Source organism: Aegilops tauschii, chromosome 1 (assembly GCF_002575655.3).
Source record: "Aegilops tauschii subsp. strangulata cultivar AL8/78 chromosome 1, Aet v6.0, whole genome shotgun sequence".
Taxonomy (NCBI): domain Eukaryota; kingdom Viridiplantae; phylum Streptophyta; class Magnoliopsida; order Poales; family Poaceae; genus Aegilops; species Aegilops tauschii.
Window position 1 is genome coordinate 116,050,545 of NC_053035.3, and position 19,350 is coordinate 116,069,894.

General features: G+C 45.7%; 1 pseudogene; it reads right to left on the reverse strand.

The window, feature by feature from the left end:
• Positions 1-11,873: 11,873 nt before the first annotated feature.
• LOC109780899 (F-box/LRR-repeat protein At4g14103-like) lies at positions 11,874-18,445 on the reverse strand (annotated as a pseudogene).
• Between the last annotated feature and the right edge of the window lie 905 nt (positions 18,446-19,350).

The following is a 19,350-nucleotide window of genomic DNA, read 5'->3' on the forward strand; positions in this document are numbered from 1 at the left end:
TGTCGCCTCCCTCTCTCGCTACCGGCGTCGCCATAACTTCCGGGCGACATTCTTCGCCTTGCAAATCACATCGTATGAAGTGACCCTGCCGACGGACGAGGCGGACTACGTATCCCTCACTGCAGTTTGGGTCGGCCTGGGCGACATCTCCGGCGGTGGATCAGGACTGGTGGTGAGGATTGGGAGCAAGGGTGGACGACGGCGAGGGTCCGGGCGCGAGAAAGGTTGGAGGCGACGGGAGGAGGAGGAGGAAGGATTTGGTGGATTTGGTGCAATTTGCGCTGGGGTCGGGCTGTCGGGTCCGATGTGGCAGGCGTGCCCGGGCGCCCCCATATCCGCCCCATATTTGGGCTGGATATGAGGTGTGCCGGCCAGCTCGGGCATTTAATGAAGGAAATATGCCCTAGAGGCAATAATAAAGTTGTTATTTATATTTCCTTATATCATGATAAATGTTTATTATTCATGCTAGAATTGTATTAACCGGAAACTTAGTATATGTGTGAATACATAGACAAACAGAGTGTCACTAGTACGCCTCTACTTGACTAGCTCGTTGAATCAAAGATGGTTAAGTTTCCTAGCCATAGACATGAGTTGTCATTCGATTAATGGGATCACATCATTAGAGAATGATGTGATTGACTTGACCCATTCCGTTAGCTCAGCACTTGATCGTTTAGTATATTGCTATTGCTTTCTTCATGACTTATACATGTTCCTATGACTATGAGATTATGCAACTCCCGAATACCGGAGGAACACTTTGTGTGCTACCAAACGTCACAACGTAACTGGGTGATTATAAAGGTGCTCTACAGTTGTCTCCGATGGTACTTGTTGAGTTGGCATAGATCGAGATTAGGATTTGTCACTCCGATTGTCGGAGAGGTATCTCTAGGCCCTCTCGGTAATGCACATCACTATAAGCCTTGCAAGCAATGTGACTAATGAGTTAGTTGCGGGATGATGCATTAGGGAACGAGTAAAGAGACTTGTCGGTAACGAGATTGAATTAGGTATTGAGATACCGATGATCGAATCTCGGGCAAGTAACATACCGATGACAAAGGGAACAACATATGTTGTTATGCGGTTTGACCGATAAAGATCTTCGTAGAATATGTAGGAACCAATATGAGCATCCAGGTTCCACTATTGGTTATTGACCGGAGATGAGTCTCGGTCATGTCTACATAGTTCTCGAACCCGTAGGGTCCGCACGCTTAACGTTCGGTGATGATCGGTATTATGAGTTTATGTGTTTTGAAGTACCGAAGGTAGTTCGGAGTCCCGGATGAGATCGGGGACATGACGAGGAGTCTCGAAATGGTCAAGACGTAAAGATTGATATATTGGACGACTATATTCAGCCATCGGAAAGGTTCCGAGTGATTCGGGTATTTTTCGGAGTACTGGGGGAGTTACGGGAATACGGGAGTACATATGGGCCATAGTGGGCTTTAGGGGAAAAAGAAGAGAAGCCATGAGGGCTGGCCGCGCGCCCCCCATGGGCCTAGTCCGAATTGGACTACGGGAGGGGCTGCGCCCCCCCCCCCTTTCCTTCTCCTCCCCCTCTCCTTCCTTCCCCCTCCTAGTGGGAATAGGAAAGGGGAGTCCTACTCCCACTAGGAGGAGGACTCCTCCTCCTGGCGTGCCCTGCAAGGGCCGGCCGGCCTCCCCCTTGATCCTTTATATACGGAGGCAGGGGGCACCCCAAGACACACAAGTTGATCATTGATCTCTCTTAGCCGTGTGCGGTGCCCCCCTCCACCATAATCCACCTCGGTCATATCGTAGCGGTGCTTAGGCGAAGCCCTGCGTCGGTAACTTCATCAACACCGTCATCACGTCGTCGTGTTGACGAAGCTCTCCCTCGAAGCTCTACTGGATCGTGAGTTCGTGGGACGTCGCCGAGCTGAACGTGTGCAGTCCGCGGAGGTGCCGTAACTTCGGTGCTGGGATCGGTCGATCATGAAGACGTATGACTACATCAACCGCGTTATCATAACGCTTCCGCTTACGGTCTACGAGGGTACGTAGATGACACTCTCCCCTCTCGTTTCTATGCATCACCATGATCTTGCATGTGCGTAGGATTTTTTTTGAAATTACTACGTTCCCCAACAGTGCTATCAGAGCGTGAATCATATAGTAGATATGATCAACATAGTGATGTTCACCATTGAAAACTACTCCATTTCACGTGATGATCGGTTATGGTTTAGTTGATTTGGATCACGTGATCACTTAGATGATAAGAGAGATGTCTATCTAAGTGGGAGTTCTTAAGTAATATGATTAATTGAACTTAAATTTATCATGAACTTAGTCCTGGTAGTATTAGCATATCTATGTTGTAGATAAATAGCTCGCGTTTAGCTCCCCTGTTTTAGTTTTGATATGTTCCTAGAGAAAACTAAGTTGAAAGATGTTAGTAGCAATGATGCGGATTGGATCCGTGATCTGAGGATTATCCTCATTGCCGCACAGAAGAATTATGTCCTTAATGCACCGCTAGGTGCAGGACCGATTGCAGGAGCAGATGCAGACGTTATGAATGTTTTGCAAGCTCGATATGATGACTACTTGATAGTTTAGTTCACCATGCTTTACGGCCTAGAATCGGGGCTTCAAAGACGTTTTGAATGCCACGGAGCATATGAGATGTTCCAAGAGTTGAAATTAGTATTTCAGACTCATGCCCATGTCGAAAGGTATGAGACCTTTGACAAGTACTTTGCCTACAAGATGGAGGAGAATTGCTCAGCTAGTGAGCATGTGCTCAGAATGTCTGAGTACTACAATCACTTGAATCAAGTGGGAGTTAATCTTCCAGATAAGATAATGATTGACAGAGTTCTCTAGTCACTATCACCAAGTTACTAGAACTTCGTGATGAACTATAATATGCAAGGGATAACGGAAACGATTCCCAAGCTCTTCGTGATGCTGAAATCAACGAAGGTAGAAATCAAGAAAAGCATCAAGTGTTGATGGTTGACAAGACCACTAGTTTCAAGAAAATGACAAAGGGAAGAAGGGGAACTTCAAAGAAGAACGGCAAGCAAGTTGCTGCTCAAGTAAAGAAACCCAGGTCTGGACCTAAGCCTGAGACTGAGTGCTTCTACTGCAAAGGGACTGGTCACTGGAAGTAGACTGCCCCAAGTATTTGGCGGATAAGAAGGATGGCAAAGTGAACAAAGGTATATTTGATATACATGTTATTGATGTGTACTTTACTAAGTGTTTATAGCAACCCCTCAGTATTTGATACTAGTTCAGTTGCTAAGATTAGTAACTCAAAACAGGAGTTGCAGAATGAACAGAGACTAGTTAAGGGTGAAGTGACGATGTCTGTTGGAAGTGGTTCCAAGATTGATATGATCATCATCGCACACTCCCTATACTTTCGGGATTAGTGTTGAACCTAAATAAGTGTTATTTGGTGTTTGCTTTGAGCATGAATATGATTTGATCATGTTTATTGCAATACGGTTATTCATTTAAGTTAGAGAACAATTGTTGTTCTGTTTACATGAATAAAACCTTCTATGGTCATACACACCAACGAAAATGGTTTGTTGGATCTCGATCGTAGTGATACACATATTCATAATATTGAAGCCAAAAGATGCAAAGTTAATAATGATAGTACAACTTATTTGTGGCACTGCCGTTTAAGTCATATTGGTGTAAAGCGCATGAAGAAACTCCATGTTGATGCGCTTTTGGAATCACTTGATGCTTGCGAACCATGCCTCATGGGCAAGATGACTAAGATTCAGTTCTCCGGAACAATGGAGCGAGCAACTGACTTATTGGAAATAATACATACTGATGTATGCGGTCCGATGAGTGTTGAGGCTCGCGGCGGGTATCGTTATTTTCTGACCTTCATAGATTATTTGAGCAGATATGAGTATATCTACTTGATGAAACATAAGTCTGAAACATTTGAAAAGTTCATATAATTTTATAGTGAAGTGGAAAACATCGTAACAAGAAAATAAAGTTTCTACGATCTGATTGTGGAGGAGAATATTTGAGTTACGAGTTTGGTCTTCATTTAAAACAATGTGAAATAGTTTCGCAACTCACGCCACCTGGAACACCACAACATAATGGTGTGTCCGAACATCGTAACCATACTTTATTAGATATGGTGCAATCTATGATGTCTCTTACCGATTTACCACTATCGTTTTGGGGTTATGCATTAGAGTCAGCTGCATTCACGCTAAATAGGGCACCATCTAAATCCATTGAGACGACACCATATGAACTGTGGTTTGGCAAGAAACCAAAGTTGTCGTTTCTTAAAGTTTGGGGTTGCGATGCTTATGTGAAAAAGTTTCATCCTGATAAGTTCAAACCCAAATCGGAGAAATGTGTCTTCATAGGATACCCAAAGGAGACAGTTGGGTACACCTTCTATCACAGATCCGAAGGCAAGACATTTGTTGCTAAGAATGGATCCTTTCTAGAGAAGGAGTTTCTCTCGAAAGAAGTGAGTGGGAGGAAAGTAGAACTTGATGAGGTAACTGTACCTGCTCCCTTATTGGAAAGTAGTTCATCACGGAAATCTGTTCCTGTGACTCCTACACCAATTAGTGAGGAAGCTAATGATGATGATCATGTAACTTCAAATTAAGTTACTACCAAACCTCATAGGTAAACCAGGGTGACATCTGCACCAGAGTGGTACGGTAATCCTGTTCTGGATGTCATGTTACTTGACCATGATGAACCTATGAACTCTGAGGAAACGATGATGAGCCCAGATTCCGCAAAATGGCTTGAGACCATGAAATCTGAGATGGGATCCATGTATGAGAACAAAGTGTGGACTTTGGTTGACTTGCCCGATGATCGGCAAGCCATAGAAAATAAATGGATCTTCAAGAGGAAGACGGACACTGATAGTAGTGTTACTATCTACAAAGCTAGACTTGTTGAAAAAGGTTTTGACAAAGTTCAAGGTGTTGACTACGATGAGATTTTCTCACTCGTAGCGATGCTTAAGTCTGTCCGAATCATGTTAGCAAATTGCCACATTTTATGAAATCTGGCAAATGGATGTCAAAACTACATTCCTTAATGGATTTCTTAAAGAAAAGTTGTATATGATACAACCAGAAGGTTTTGTCGATCCTAAAGGTGCTAAAAAAATGTGCAAGCTCCAGCGATCCATCTATGGACTGGTGCAAGCATCTCGGAGTTGGAATATACGCTTTGATGAGTTGATCAAAGCATTAGTTTTATACAGACTTGCAATGAAGCCTGTATTTACAAGAAAGTGAGTGGGGGCACTACAGCATTTCTGATAAGTATATGTGAATGACATATTGTTGATTGGAAATAATGTAGAATTTTCTCGAAAGCATAAAGGAGTTTTTCAAAGAAAGACCTCGGCGAAGCTGCTTACATATTGAGCATCAAGATCTATAGAGATAGATCAAGACGCTTGATAAGTTTTTTCAATGATACATACCTTGACAAGATTTTGAAGTAGTTCAAAATGGAACAGTCAAAGAAAAAGAGTTCTTGCCTATGTTGCAAGGTGTGAAATTGAGTAAGACTCAACGCCCGACCACGACAGAAGATAGAAAGAGAATGAAAAGTCATTCCCTATGCCTCAGCCATAGGTTCTATAAAGTATGGCATGCTATGTACCAGATCTATTGTATACCCTACACCGAGTTTGGCAAGGGAGTACAATAGTGATCTAGGAGTAGATCACTGGACAGCGGTCAAAATTATCCTTAGTGGAATAAGGATATATTTCTCGATTATGGAGGTGACAAAAGGTTCATCGTAACGGGTTACGTTGATGCAGGTTTTGACACTGAACCAGATGACTCTAAGTCTCAATCTGGATACATATTGAAAGTGGGAGCAATTAGCTAAAGTAGCTCCGCGCAGAGCATGTAGACATAGAAATTTGCAAAATACATACGGGTCTGAATTTGGCAGACCCGTTGACTAAACTTCTCTCACAAGCAAAACATGATCACACCTTAGTACTCTTTGGGTGTTAATCACATGGCGATGTGAACTAGATTACTGACTCTAGTAAACCCTTTGAGTGTTGGCCACATGGCGATGTGAACTATGGATATTAATCACATGGTGATGTGAACTATTGGTGTTAAATCACATGGCGATGTGAACTAGATTATTAACTCTAGTGCAAGTGGGAGACTGAAGGAAATATGCCCTAGAGGCAATAATAAAGTTGTTATTTATATTTCCTTATATCATGATAAATGTTTATTATTCATGCTAGAATTGTATTAACCGAAAACTTAGTACATGTGTGAATACATAGACAAACAGAGTGTCACTAGTATGCCTCTACTTGACTAGCTCATTGAATCAAAGATGGTTAAGTTTCCTAGCCATAGACATGAGTTGTCATTTGATTAACGGGATCACATCATTAGAGAATGATGTGATTGACTTGACCCATTCCGTTAGCTTAGCACTTGATCGTTTAGTATATTGCTATTGCTTTCTTCATGACTTATACATGTTCCTATGACTATGAGATTATGCAACTCCCGAATACCGGAGGAACACTTTGTGTGCTACCAAACATCACAACGTAACTGGGTGATTATAAAGGTGCTCTACAGGTGTCTCCGATGATACTTGTTGAGTTGGCATGGATCGAGATTAGGATTTGTCACTCCGATTGTCGGAGAGGTATCTCTGAGCCCTCTCGGTAATGCACATCACTATAAGCCTTGCAAGCAATGTGACGAATGAGTTAGTTGCGGGATGATGCATTAGGGAACGAGTAAAGAGACTTTCCGGTAACGAGATTGAACTAGGTATTGAGATACCGATGATCGAATCTCGGGCAAGTAACATACCGATGACAAAGGGAACAACATATGTTGTTATGCGGTTTGACCGATAAAGATCTTCGTAGAATATGTAGGAACCAATATGAGCATCCAGGTTCCGCTATTGGTTATTGACCAGAGATGAGTCTCGGTCATGTCTACATAGTTCTCGAACCCGTAGGGTCCGCACGCTTAACGTTCGGTGACGATCGGTATTATGAGTTTATGTGTTTTGAAGTACCGAAGGTAGTTCGGAGTCCCGGATGAGATCGGGGACATGACGAGGAGTCTCGAAATGGTCAAGACGTAATGATTGATATATTGGACGACTATATTCAGCCATCGGAAAGGTTTCGAGTGATTCGGGTATTTTTCGGAGTACCAGGGGAGTTACGAGAATACGGGAGTACATATGGGCCTTAGTGGGCTTTAGGGGGAAAAGAAGAGAAGCCACGAGGGCTGGCCGCGCGCGCCCCATGGGCCTAGTCCGAATTGGACTAGGGGAGGGGCTGCGCCCCCACTTTCCTTCTCCTCCCCCTCTCCTTCCTTCCCTCTCCTAGTGGGACTAGGAAAGGGGAGTCCTACTCCCACTAGGAGGAGGACTCCTCCTGGCGTGCCCTTCAAGGGCCGGCTGGCCTCCCCCTTGATCCTTTATATACGGGGGCAGGGGGGCACCCCAAGACACACAAGTTGATCATTGATCTCTCTTAGCCGTGTGCGGTGCCCCCCTCCACCATAATCCACCTCGGTCATATCGTAGCGGTGCTTAGGCGAAGCCCTGCGTCGGTAACTTCATCAACACCATCATCATGCCGTCGTGCTGACGAAGCTCTCCCTCGAAGCTCTACTGGATCGTGAGTTCGTGGGACGTCGCTGAGCTGAACGTGTGCAGTCCGCGGAGGTGTCGTAACTTCGGTGTTGGGATCGGTCGATCGTGAAGACGTACGACTACATCAACCGCGTTGTCATAACGCTTCCGCTTATGGTCTACGAGGGTACGTAGATGACACTCTCCCCTCTCGTTGCTATGCATCACCATGATCTTGCGTGTGCGTAGGATTTTTTTGAAATTACTATGTTCCCCAACATTTAAGGCCCGTTTAAGGAGTTCGTCTGTGTCAAAAAATCGTGACCGGTCAGTGACCGGACGGCCCGCCCGCGTGTATGAGGCGGCCAGCTGTAGATGCTCTTAGGGTCCGGATTGTCCTAAGTGATTAGTGTGCATCAACACTAAGAGCATCTCCAATAGAAGATGTATAGTTGGAGATGTAAAAGCAGGTCATCTAGAATTTCCATCATCAAAAAAATATTTTTTACATCACAGAAAAGTCTCAACTTCAACAGATGATGTATATTTGATGAGCTGCAATAGATGATGTATTTGAAGATGTAAAACTAGTGCACTAAATCTACTGTCAAAACTGAACCTACTGTCGAAATTCACTAGCTAGCAGAGCGGCAACAGACGGCGCGCAGCAAACGAACGCGCGCGTAGACGAATAGCGACGAGATGCAGAGTCGTTGATATTGTGTCCGAGAGACTTCTTGGTACCATTCCCCTTCTGCGGCTAGGGCACGCGCAAGGGATGGAGGCAGGCCACTACTACTGTTGGGGCGTCGTCTGCCTCCTCGTGTCTGTCGGGGTGGCGCCGACGGGATTGGGAGCACAAGAGGAGGAGAATCGGTAGGGGAGGAGCTGGCTGGGGCGGCGGCGAAGGAGGTCGAGAGGTAGGAAGAGCCACGGGCGTCACCTCGTCCTCCGCTAGTGCTGGATGTGGACCACGATGGCGGCTGTCAGTGTCAAAACCGACAGACCTCGGGGTAGGGGGTCCCGAGCTGTGGATCTCGGATAGATGGTAACAGGAACAGGAAGACGATGTTTTACCCAGGTTCGGGCCCTCTTAATGGAGGTAAAACCCTACATCCTGCTCTTGTTTATATTGATATGGATGTATCGAGTACAGAGTTGATCTACCTCGAGATCGTGAGATGTGGTCTAACTCTAGGGCTAGGTGAAAGTTAATGTGTTGATGTCCCCTTTGCGGGCTAAACCCTTTGGCTTATATACATGCCAGGTAGGGTGTCTAGGGTTACAAGGCAGCAGGAGAAGTCTTGGAGTATATGACAAGTCTTCGGTAGATGTAGTCTCGATCACGCCTCTCGTGTACAACATCCGGTGTCCTTCTTGAGAATGAACGAAGGTCCGTCAACCCAGTCCGAGGAACATGGGCCGACCAGGTTAGCACCCCCTAATCGAGGACACCGTCAGTAGCCCCTGAACGGGTCTTCGATGCTGAGGAAGACATTGCTGGACTTCGGTTCCGGAGTCTTCAGCTTGATACGCGAGTTCCTCTCCAAGTAGTCTTCGAATACTATTAGTTCCGCCAAGTGGACCTGACTTTGCACACGTGGCCCTGGTTCCCTGACCTTGGTAACCACACTTTTATGGGGAAGTGAGTCGCTTTATGGCGACACGTTGAAGTGTCAGTCTCTTCCCCCTTTTATTCATGGGTTAGTCGTGCAAATTCACCACACAGGCCCAACCCTTCCTTTCTCGGCAAATCGCGCAAGCGCTCCCCTTTTCTCAAGTCCATCCTCGAGAGCTTTTCATGGCGAGTGATGCAAGCTTGATACGTCCATTTTGCATCATGATTTTATATTGATATTTATTGCATTATGGGTTGTTATTACACATTATGGCACAATACTTATGCCTTTTCTCTCTTATTTCACAAGGTTTGCACAAAGAGGGAGAATGCCTGCAGCTGGAATGTTGGACTGGAAAAGGAGCGAATCTGAGATACCTATTCTGCACAACTCGAAAAGTCCTGAAACTTCACAGATAATTATTTTGGAATATATAAAAAAATATTTGGTGAAGAAAGTACCAGAGGGGGACCCACCAGGCATCCACAAGGGTGGAGGGCGCGCCCTACCCCCCGGGCGCGCCCCCTACCTTGTGGGCCACCTGGCAGGCCCCCGATGCCCATCTTCTGCTATATGGTGTGTTTTGACTTGGAAAAAATCGAGGGGAAGCTTTCGGGACGAAGCGCCGTCGTCTCGAGGCAGAACTTGGGCAGAACCAATCTAGGGCTCCGGCGGAGCTGTTCTGCCGGGGAAACTTCCCTCTCGGAGGGGGAAATCATCGTTATCGTCATCACCAACGATCCTCTCATCGAGAGGGGGTCAATCTCCATCAACATCTTCACCAGCACCATCTCCTCTCAAACCCTAGTTCATCTCTTGTATTCGATCTTTGTCTCAAAACCTCAGATTCATACATGTGGGTTGCTAGTAGTGTTGATTACTCATTGTAATTGATGCTAGTTGGTTTATTTGGTGGAAGATCATATGTTCAGATCATTAATGCTATTCAATACCCCTCTGATTATGAACAAGAATATGCTTCGTGAGTAGTTATGTTTGTTCCTGAGGACATGGGAGAAGTCTTGTTATAAGTAATCATGTGAATAAGTGGGAGGCTTGTCCAAGACACGGCCAAAACACCTAGGGTTTTTCCTCTTCTCGCAACTTGCGTGGCCACTGTAGTCTACTCCACCCCTAACGCCTACATGCATCGATGCGCGGAGAGCAGGTCTCCGAAACCATTAGTCCTTGCGATCCTACACCGAGAGAGGATGAATTAGGTTTTCGGGAAGCGCTCTGCGCAACTGCTCAAGTTCATCACTACGGGTCGTCTTCCGTCCAAGTCAGGCGGCGCTACTCATCTTCATCTTTAACGCCGCCAGCATCATATCATCGCCAACATCTCAACAACAAAGTTGCTCCCACATCATCTACGGCTACTAATGAACAGTGCTCCATTGTGATATGTTCATGTCTCTACTTGTAGTTGGTGTTACATGTGCAATGTCGACGTGCATGTTTTTCTGTTCATCTAGTATGTTAGGTTGTTGCATGCTAATTACTGTTATAGGCATGAATATCTATTGGAATTAATCACGAATTTGCATAATATTCCAACGGCGGATGTAGCCAAGTTCGGTGAACCTCGTTAAGAAATCTCGGTATCGTGCCTCATATGATTGTTTGGTCCTCGGATAATCGACTATACGCCTTGGATTATTCTAACAGTTGACATGATCCTACAGCATTTGTACAAATCCAGTCCGAGTTACATGTGTGAGTTGCTTCCTTGTCTCCACCGCCGCCAGGTACTCTACTCCTCATTGTTGAAATATATTGCCCGCCTTCCTCCATGAGTTCGGACTTCTGGATGAGTTGACTGGAGCATGAATTCAATATGGTATCCGATCCAAGAGGTCTTGAGTTCAAGACCCTGCCAACACAGTATTAAATAAAATGATTCTGCGGCCTACACCGATCTCACGTCTAAGGACTACAATAGCCTAGACGTGAGGGGCAGTGTTGAAAAATATTGCCCGCCTCCCTTCATCAATTCAGACTTTTGAATGAGTTAGCTGGAGCATGAATTCAATACTCATGTCTGGCGTAAAAGAAAAACTGAGCTTGACAAATCAGGAGCTGGAGACTTGGAGTGGTGGCTGTGAACAACAAAGGCCATTGTGTTGCTACATGTACCGAGCCTCTTTATGGTTCACAGGATCCTAAACTGGCAGATGCGACGGCTCTTCGCCGTGCTGTCTATTTGTCGCGGGATAAGAAGTTCTAACCTGTGATCTTTGCTTCAGACTGCCTGTCCTACACGAGGCCGATCATCTGTTGGTGCTGTGGTGGCTGACGTCAAGCAAGCAACTTCCACTTTGACTCTGACACTCTGTGTTCTACAAGAAATTCGCCAGCATTTTAATGTAGCTTGCTCATTTTTTAGCTCAATCATGTATGAACTTTAGTGGTCTTTGTGTTTTTCATTCTGTGCCAGAGTGCATCCGGGAGACTGTTAATTTGTTTGCTTAATCAATAAATAGAGCAGCGGCCAAGAAAAAGAAGCAAGCACGGCCTGATTCACATTCCCTATATGACACATCAGAATGAGATGATCAAATCTAACAAACAACAGCTAGTAAAAAAAGTTATCCATCCAGAAGACCATACATGCCCTCACAATTTTTGCATCTAAAAAAACTGGAAAAAGAACAACAGTCATGATTTGTGACAATCCTGTCCGGAATTGAGAGGCTTTTATATTGTTATAAAGATTACAGACATGATGTGATGGCAGCACTCCTGCACTTGCGGTAACAATCACCGAGGGGGCGGTGCGACGCAACAGTGATCGCTTTGCCAAACCGTTCCGAGGTGAAACGAGCCCATTGATGAATCTCGCTCTCTGGCATGCACATATTCAGCACAGGAGCGCATTCTAGTGTCACATGTGGTTCTATGGCCACATGCTCAAGTGCAGGACCCTTCTCAAGGATGCAACACAAGAGCTCAACCTGAGCCCGGTAACACCTGAACCCGCTCATGTAGACCGTCTTCAGGTGATCAAGGCGATGAATACAGGAGGCTTCCTCCCCTGTTCCCTCACCTTGCCAGCATTTGGCTCCCAACTTGTGATACATCATCTGTTTCAGGAGCAACAATTCACAGTCAATCAACATAATATTGCAGTACAGCTTTACTCGTTCTCAAACATCAACCTGTAAGTATGCGATCTACATATATGCCAAAATTAATGTACTCAGAAGTCAGCAGATGAGGAGAGTGTTGCTCTTGACGCTGCTGGCACACATTGGCCTGAGCCCATTGGGCGTGTGGTTCCTGTGGGTGATGATGTTGTGGTGCCTGGAGTGCCGGTGCCTAACCTTGGAGACATGTTCGCCATCAAGTTTGTTGAGTATCTATCAAACTTGGATTCTGCAATATCTAAGGCGTATGGATGTCTCTTGAGGGAAAATGCACGGAGGAACAAATGTAAGGATGGTGGTGCTCACCCTCAATCCGGCATCCGCAAGAAGAAATCCAACAAGTGCAAACGCAAGAAGGCTGGTGATAATGGAGAGGCACAAGTGGTTTCATGGTGCGGCTCTCTTGGCTGCAAACAGGGGCTCGGGTGTTTTTGTTGTCTTTGTCGATGTGTTTTTCTCATCTTGTAGCGGGTCGGTGGGGTTTCACTGGTGTTATTGTTACCCAAGTATTATGGTGTTGCAGGGGTGTGTTTTTTGCTCTGACGTTGTGGTCTTGTGGAGCCATAGTTCGGGAGTAGTCCGCACGAGTCGAGAAGTTTGTGACGGCTTCCGCCCGGTTTTCCGTAAATTAACTGAGCAACTACCGTCTTCTTAATTAATGGATGAGGCAAATTTTTTGCCTCCGTTACGAAGAAAAAAATTTACATCCATGTTTAATCTGGAAAACTCAAGAAAGAGTACTCACATGCAATTTCAGCGTCTCTAGCTGGGGCGCAAAAGCCAAATAGTGCGCCAGTTGAAGAAGACCACTGTGGCTATTTGGAACCTTGGTGTCGATTTTTTATTTCACAAGTCAGATGCCTCAAATTCGTATACATGCATGCCGGTCTTGTTGTCACCATGTGTACCTGAAACATGACCAAAACAAGAAACATTAGCATTCGCTGTTTGAAGAACTGTGAGGTAAATGATGAAAATGGTAAATAACCGGGGTACCTGTGAGATCCAAACGGGAATATCTGCCTTCATATAAGCATGCATTATTAGCACCTTGACTGCCGAAATCCTGGGAATCGCAGTGAATGCATGCCCAAGTTCTTTATTATCTGTTTCAAACATTACTGTAGCCTTTTCTAATTTTGAGCAACCATGAAGTTCTATAGGAATCACATCCCCTTTGTACTCAAAATGGGTAAGGGCAGTAACATGAAAATCAATCATCTGGACAGGCATACGGGAAATTAGCAAATGTCTAAGTTTATTGAGTTGGTGTGGTATATTGAGATCAGTCACACCCGAGCAAGCAATGCGCTCCAAGTCCTCAAGACTAGAACAACTTAATAGCAAGCCTGGAAAATCTCCAGTTATTTTAACAGAGTGCAGAAGAAGCCTTGTGAGTTTTGTAAAGCCACATATATCTGAGTGTGGCTTTATAGAAACATCTTTCAGAAATAACGACTCGATTAAAGGGCCACCTTGAGCACATAAAGCGTCAAGAGGGAAGTGATAAACTCGTTTTGTTATTCTTCTTGACCAGAGGTTAATATCTATGATCTTTGCCTTTGCTGCAGTGCAAAAGTAAATCCACCTATTAAGATGATCGGAGGACTTCGGCTGGAGGCCACACCTGATGCTGAACTTGTTGAACCCTGTTCCACTGTGCTGTTGTATAATAGAATTGACCGTCTCAATGAACTTTGCTCTTTCTATTTTGACACTGTCCTCATCAGTGGACCGGTCTTTGGTGCCATCAAAACAGAGATTAGGATGGTGCGTCCAGAGTTTGGTCCAATTTCTGGACACAATGCTGGTCCTTGCAACCTCTTTCAATGAAAGCAGAGACAATATAATAGGTCGAATATCCTGGGACAAGAAAGGATGATAAGAAGGGTTAAGTTTTGATCAAAAATATCTGATAGGCATGGTAATCTGATAAAAAGTACTCCCTCTGTTCACTAATAAAAGATGTTCTAACTTTTTTTCTAATTTAATGTATGTAGACATGTTTTACTGTGTTTGTTCACTCATTTCTCTCGCCCATAGGCCATGAGATGGGCCATGGTGAACATTGGACTGACATATGGGCCCATGGTGGCAGGGCTTTCTTGACATCGACCATGAATTGCCGGCCGCCACTACAACCACGCCAGAGATCCACGACCAGGCATCACTCACGCGAAGCTGCACAATTGAGTAGCTTGACATGGCTGCGTTCGCCCCTGGCGACAAGCTCGAGGTCGCCCCAAGGCTGGCCTCACCAAGGCAGCGAGTCATGACGTGGCACTTGCGATACCTGCTCCTGACAGACTGCTCGAGGTTACTTCCATGGTCAATTCCTCTACTTTGACCACATCGACACAGGCCACCGAGAAGAAGAAGAGAGTCATGGAGATGCTGGCAGAGAACAAGGCCACGCTTGACGACATGCTCGCCAAGGCAGGTATGTCCCCATCTCCACCGACCCCGAACATGGTTCAGTCTGCAGCGACCTCGGCTGCTCCTCACACTGGTTCCGACTCCTCTCCCAACACACACGACAAGTGTTGCACGGATGGCCTCGACCAGGACGCTTATGAAGACGACCGCAAGGCAGTGTACCTGATCCCAGGTAGTGAGCATATATCCTTCACCGTGCCTCCAAAGGACTCGTCAAGACTGCCGCATGTGCCAGCTCTTGTGCTCGAGCTCGGCATGCTGATGCCCACCAAATGTTCAACGAAGTGTTCTGATATTGGCGCCAACACCATCTTGCTTGTGTCTATTCATGGCACCTACCGTGGAGCTGCTAAACCTGCTGCCCCGGCCACTGCCTTGCTTGAAACTGGCATCGTCGACATCATCAAACGGGATGCATCTGCATTGCACGATGATGTTCATCTCGACGCACTTACTATGGTCAGCACAAACTCTAATGCACTTGGGGCCAATTCTTTTGGCAGCTTAAAAAATAAGCCGCCTCCTCCCCAGCATAAGCTGTCTCACTTATCCATTGGGGCTTCTAAGCTAGTTATGGGATAACTAATTTAGAAGTCTCAACAAATTTAGGAGGCGGCTTATTTTTTAAGCTGGGGAGAGGCGGCTTATAGCTTCTAAGCTAGTTATGGGATAAATAATTTAGAAGTCTCAACAAACTTAGGAGGCGGCTTATTTTTTAAGCTGAGGAGAGGCAGCTTATTTTTTAAGCGAGCAGAGCTACGACCACTGCCGTGGGCGTCATTTGTGTGTCAATTTGGACTAGTGCATTTGAAGGAGTCCTGCACACAATCAGGTGCTAAACTTTTGAACCAGGCATTTGGTAAGTCACATGAAAATCCATATTGCTATGCTATCAGTTTAGCTTGCCTAGTTCGAACTCATGTAGCGAGCGAACAGAGTGGAAGACTCTTAACAATTACCGCTGGAAATCTCCTACTGAATATGTTGTCAAGTCTAAGATAGCAAATCTTGTTGCAGTGGAACTACATATGCTGCCCTCATATGTTGTTGATCACTTTCTGTGTGCTGGGAACACCCTTGGGTTTGTGGCATTTGTTGGTATGGCACCTGTGCAAGGTGATGCTGGAAATAAGAAATCGGCTGTAGCTTGGCTGCCCAACTACCATGGTGGTATAGATCTTAATTCTTGGAGCAGATATTATGCCATCCTCAGCTGGATGCATGAGAAGGGCCATCTCTTGGAAAATGAACAAGGACAATGCACTCATCTATGCAAGTTTCAGGGAGTTGACCCGAGTAGCTGCACATGGATTTACATGGGCATCATTCGACTGATTAAAGATGGATAAATCTAGATGCTTGGATGGAGTGCTGCCTCACCAAGTGGTGGTGATACATTGTGTTGCTGAAGCCCAGACTTCAGAGCTAGGGGGCATTGTGAGCATGAGAGCTAAGGACATGAAGAAGAGTGGGGAGAATACCGTGCTAGCAATGGACAAGGAGAAGACCGCCCAAGGGTTGGTGGAGGTTGGTGGACTTGTGCTGCTACTACAAATACAACAAAGTTTTTATCTTTTTACTGTTTGCGAACCACCAGGTGTGCACTTCGTCGCTTCATGCTTGCCGAGACATGTTTCGCGATCTTGGATACACAAGTACAATGGGACCCCGGCGGCTTTCTGTCTGCTATAGACATTCTTGCAGAACGTATAACTAGCAACAGGGAACACCAAATGGCATGGGCTTCTAATGCTGATAGGAAGACCAACAGTGCACTCTCCTTCAGGTCATGTTCTCTATGGTCTGTGACAGGGCATTGCAATCGCAAGAAAATCTGGGTGTTGGTTTTCTGGGCGCTAGGGGAACACCTTGCTGAGCTACTACGCGCTCCTGGTACAACTAAATCAACACTCTTATTTGTGGAACAATTTTCACAAGGGGAATCCAATTACTATTCCATGTGCTCGCTACTTTGCATTTTAACTGCTCTCAACCATGGAGGCAACCAACTTGATCCCGACCAAACTGAACAACCATGGAGGCTGCCGATTTTGCTGCTTCTGCTTGTGATTATTTTGCTCACTGCCTATACACCTGGGCACTGTACCAGGATCATCTTGGCAAGCACCATGGAGCGCAACATCAACACATTGCTTATACTTCCCACACAATAATTTTGTGTAGAACTGCCAACCACCATTTGATCCAGCTATGGAGTCCGGTCATTTGGTCTCTCGCTGAGCTACAACGTACATGGCAAACACTGCAGAAATTCAAGTTTGGCCAGTCAACAAGTTTTCCAATAGGTACTACTTCATCTAGCTTGCTGCTTTTGCATCAGAATATGCTTCCAGGTTGGGTATGCAGATTTTTCTGTGCGGTTCGAGCTCTGGTCATCCTGGAGACATCATGGTTTTAGTCCGAGGGTATCGTCATGTCGATCAAGTTGGCACTATGTTGTGTATTTCGGGCGAGCATCTCCAACTACACTTTTCTCGTCGACCAGCTTGGGGCTAAACCAACTTTCAAGGGGGGAGGGGGGGTCCCCTACTGGGCCACAAGATGGGCTGTGGTGGACATTGGACCGACATGTGGGCCCATGGTGGCAGGGAGGGGGCTGCAGATGGAGAATAGTCAGTCTGAGAGGGGACGAACAGAACAGAGCGATGAACTCTATCTTCTCGTCCTCAGCTCTTCTTCCTCGCCCATTGTGTCTCTGGATTTCCTATATCTAATGTGAGATTGCTTCCGTCTACCTCCCAAACCCCAGCTTCCCTCTTCAATCCCCTTCTCTGCGAGATTTGTGAGCTAGGTTCGTAACAATTTCAGTTCATATGTACTCCCTCCGTTCCTAAATATAAGTCTTTGTAGAGATTTCACTATAAACTATGTACGGATGTATATAGGTGCATTTTAAGTAAGGATTCATTCATTTTGCTCCGTATTTAGTCCATTTAGTAGAATCCCTACAAAGACTTACATTTAGGAAGGGAGGGAGTAGTATGTACTGAAATATCCAAAACATCTTATAATAGTGAACGGAGGGAGTACTGGCTCAGTGCGTCAACATAATGTAAACTGGTAATTCCCCAACCAACCAAAAAAAGTGGAGAGGAGACACATGGTAACGGAAAAGAAATGATTTTACCTCGGGGAGATCCTCCATGTGGAAGGAGGATAGCCCGGGTTCGTCGCTGAGGCCACTGTGGCCCTCCGTCCTCCTCCGCTTGGTCGTCGCTTCATCCTCCATACTGCTGCAGGAAGGGAGGCAATCAAATCAAAAGAAACAAATCACGAGTCCTCTACTGCAGGAAATAATATAGGCGACTGACCCGACGCCGACCGCGACCCCGACCCTGATTCCGTTCCACACTTATCGATGGAGAACCTATCGGGAAGTGGCGGAGGAGACCAGAGAAGAGATTAAATCGATGGAGAACAGCCGAGTGAGAGCTAATGAGGGATCTATGATGGCAATGGTATTCCCGGGGTTTCCTAACCAAACATGGCGGCCATCACCGAGAGATAAAGTATGCTTCGCTATGTTGTGAGCTTCATAATTAGAGCGCCTAAACTCATGAATAAAGTTGCAAAACTCAAAAGCTACGGAGTGATCTAGTATTTCATGTACAATTGCGCCATAGCTTGCCCGGTTATCCTTGCGTAAGCTTTGAACCACCAGCTTACAATCCGAGGCAACTTGAATTCGTCTGAGATTTAAGTCATCTGCCAAAGCCAGAGATTCCCTGATGGCTAAGGCCTCAAGAGTTGGAGGGTCCGTAATGTTTGGAAAGCACAGCGAAGATGCTCCCAAGAACAATCTATCTTGATCCCTGCAAATGACGCCAACTAAACCATAACCTCGCCTAGAAACAGCTGCATCAACATTGATTTTGGCATTGCCGGCCGTCGGTGCCACCCATCTCAAAGATCTCGGAACTGTAGGTGTAGACTGCGTTAATGTTTTAGCATTAATGATCCGCATCTCACCCAAATAGTTCGATATGAAGCTGTTAACCGAGTGAGGTGATTGAAAAATATCCTCGTAAATGGCTTTCCTCCTTACTTTCCAAAGTGCCATAGGATGACAACTAGGCTATCAAACAGATCCTGGTTCAAAGATTCGTACAGAGCAAAAGGCCACTCCTTTGGGGTGTCCTCAGCCCGGTCAAGCATGGATTCTACCAGATCATCGGGTGCCAAGGCCCAAATACTTGCTGCCATCGGACATGATATTAGTGCGTGCTTCCATGTATCAATTGATCCACATAACAAGCATGTATCCTCTGTCGCCATGTGGCGATGTTTCAGAACCGTTCCCGTCGGCATAGACTGCCGTGCTAGCCTCCACACAAACATTTTGAGTTTTGAGGGAACTTTGAGATACCATATCATAGCCCACTTGCTAGTTTTGCTGCGTTCGTATGATGTTCCCCCCTCCTCGTTCAGCCACGCCTCTCTACTAAGCTTCGTCCATAGAATCATGCGAT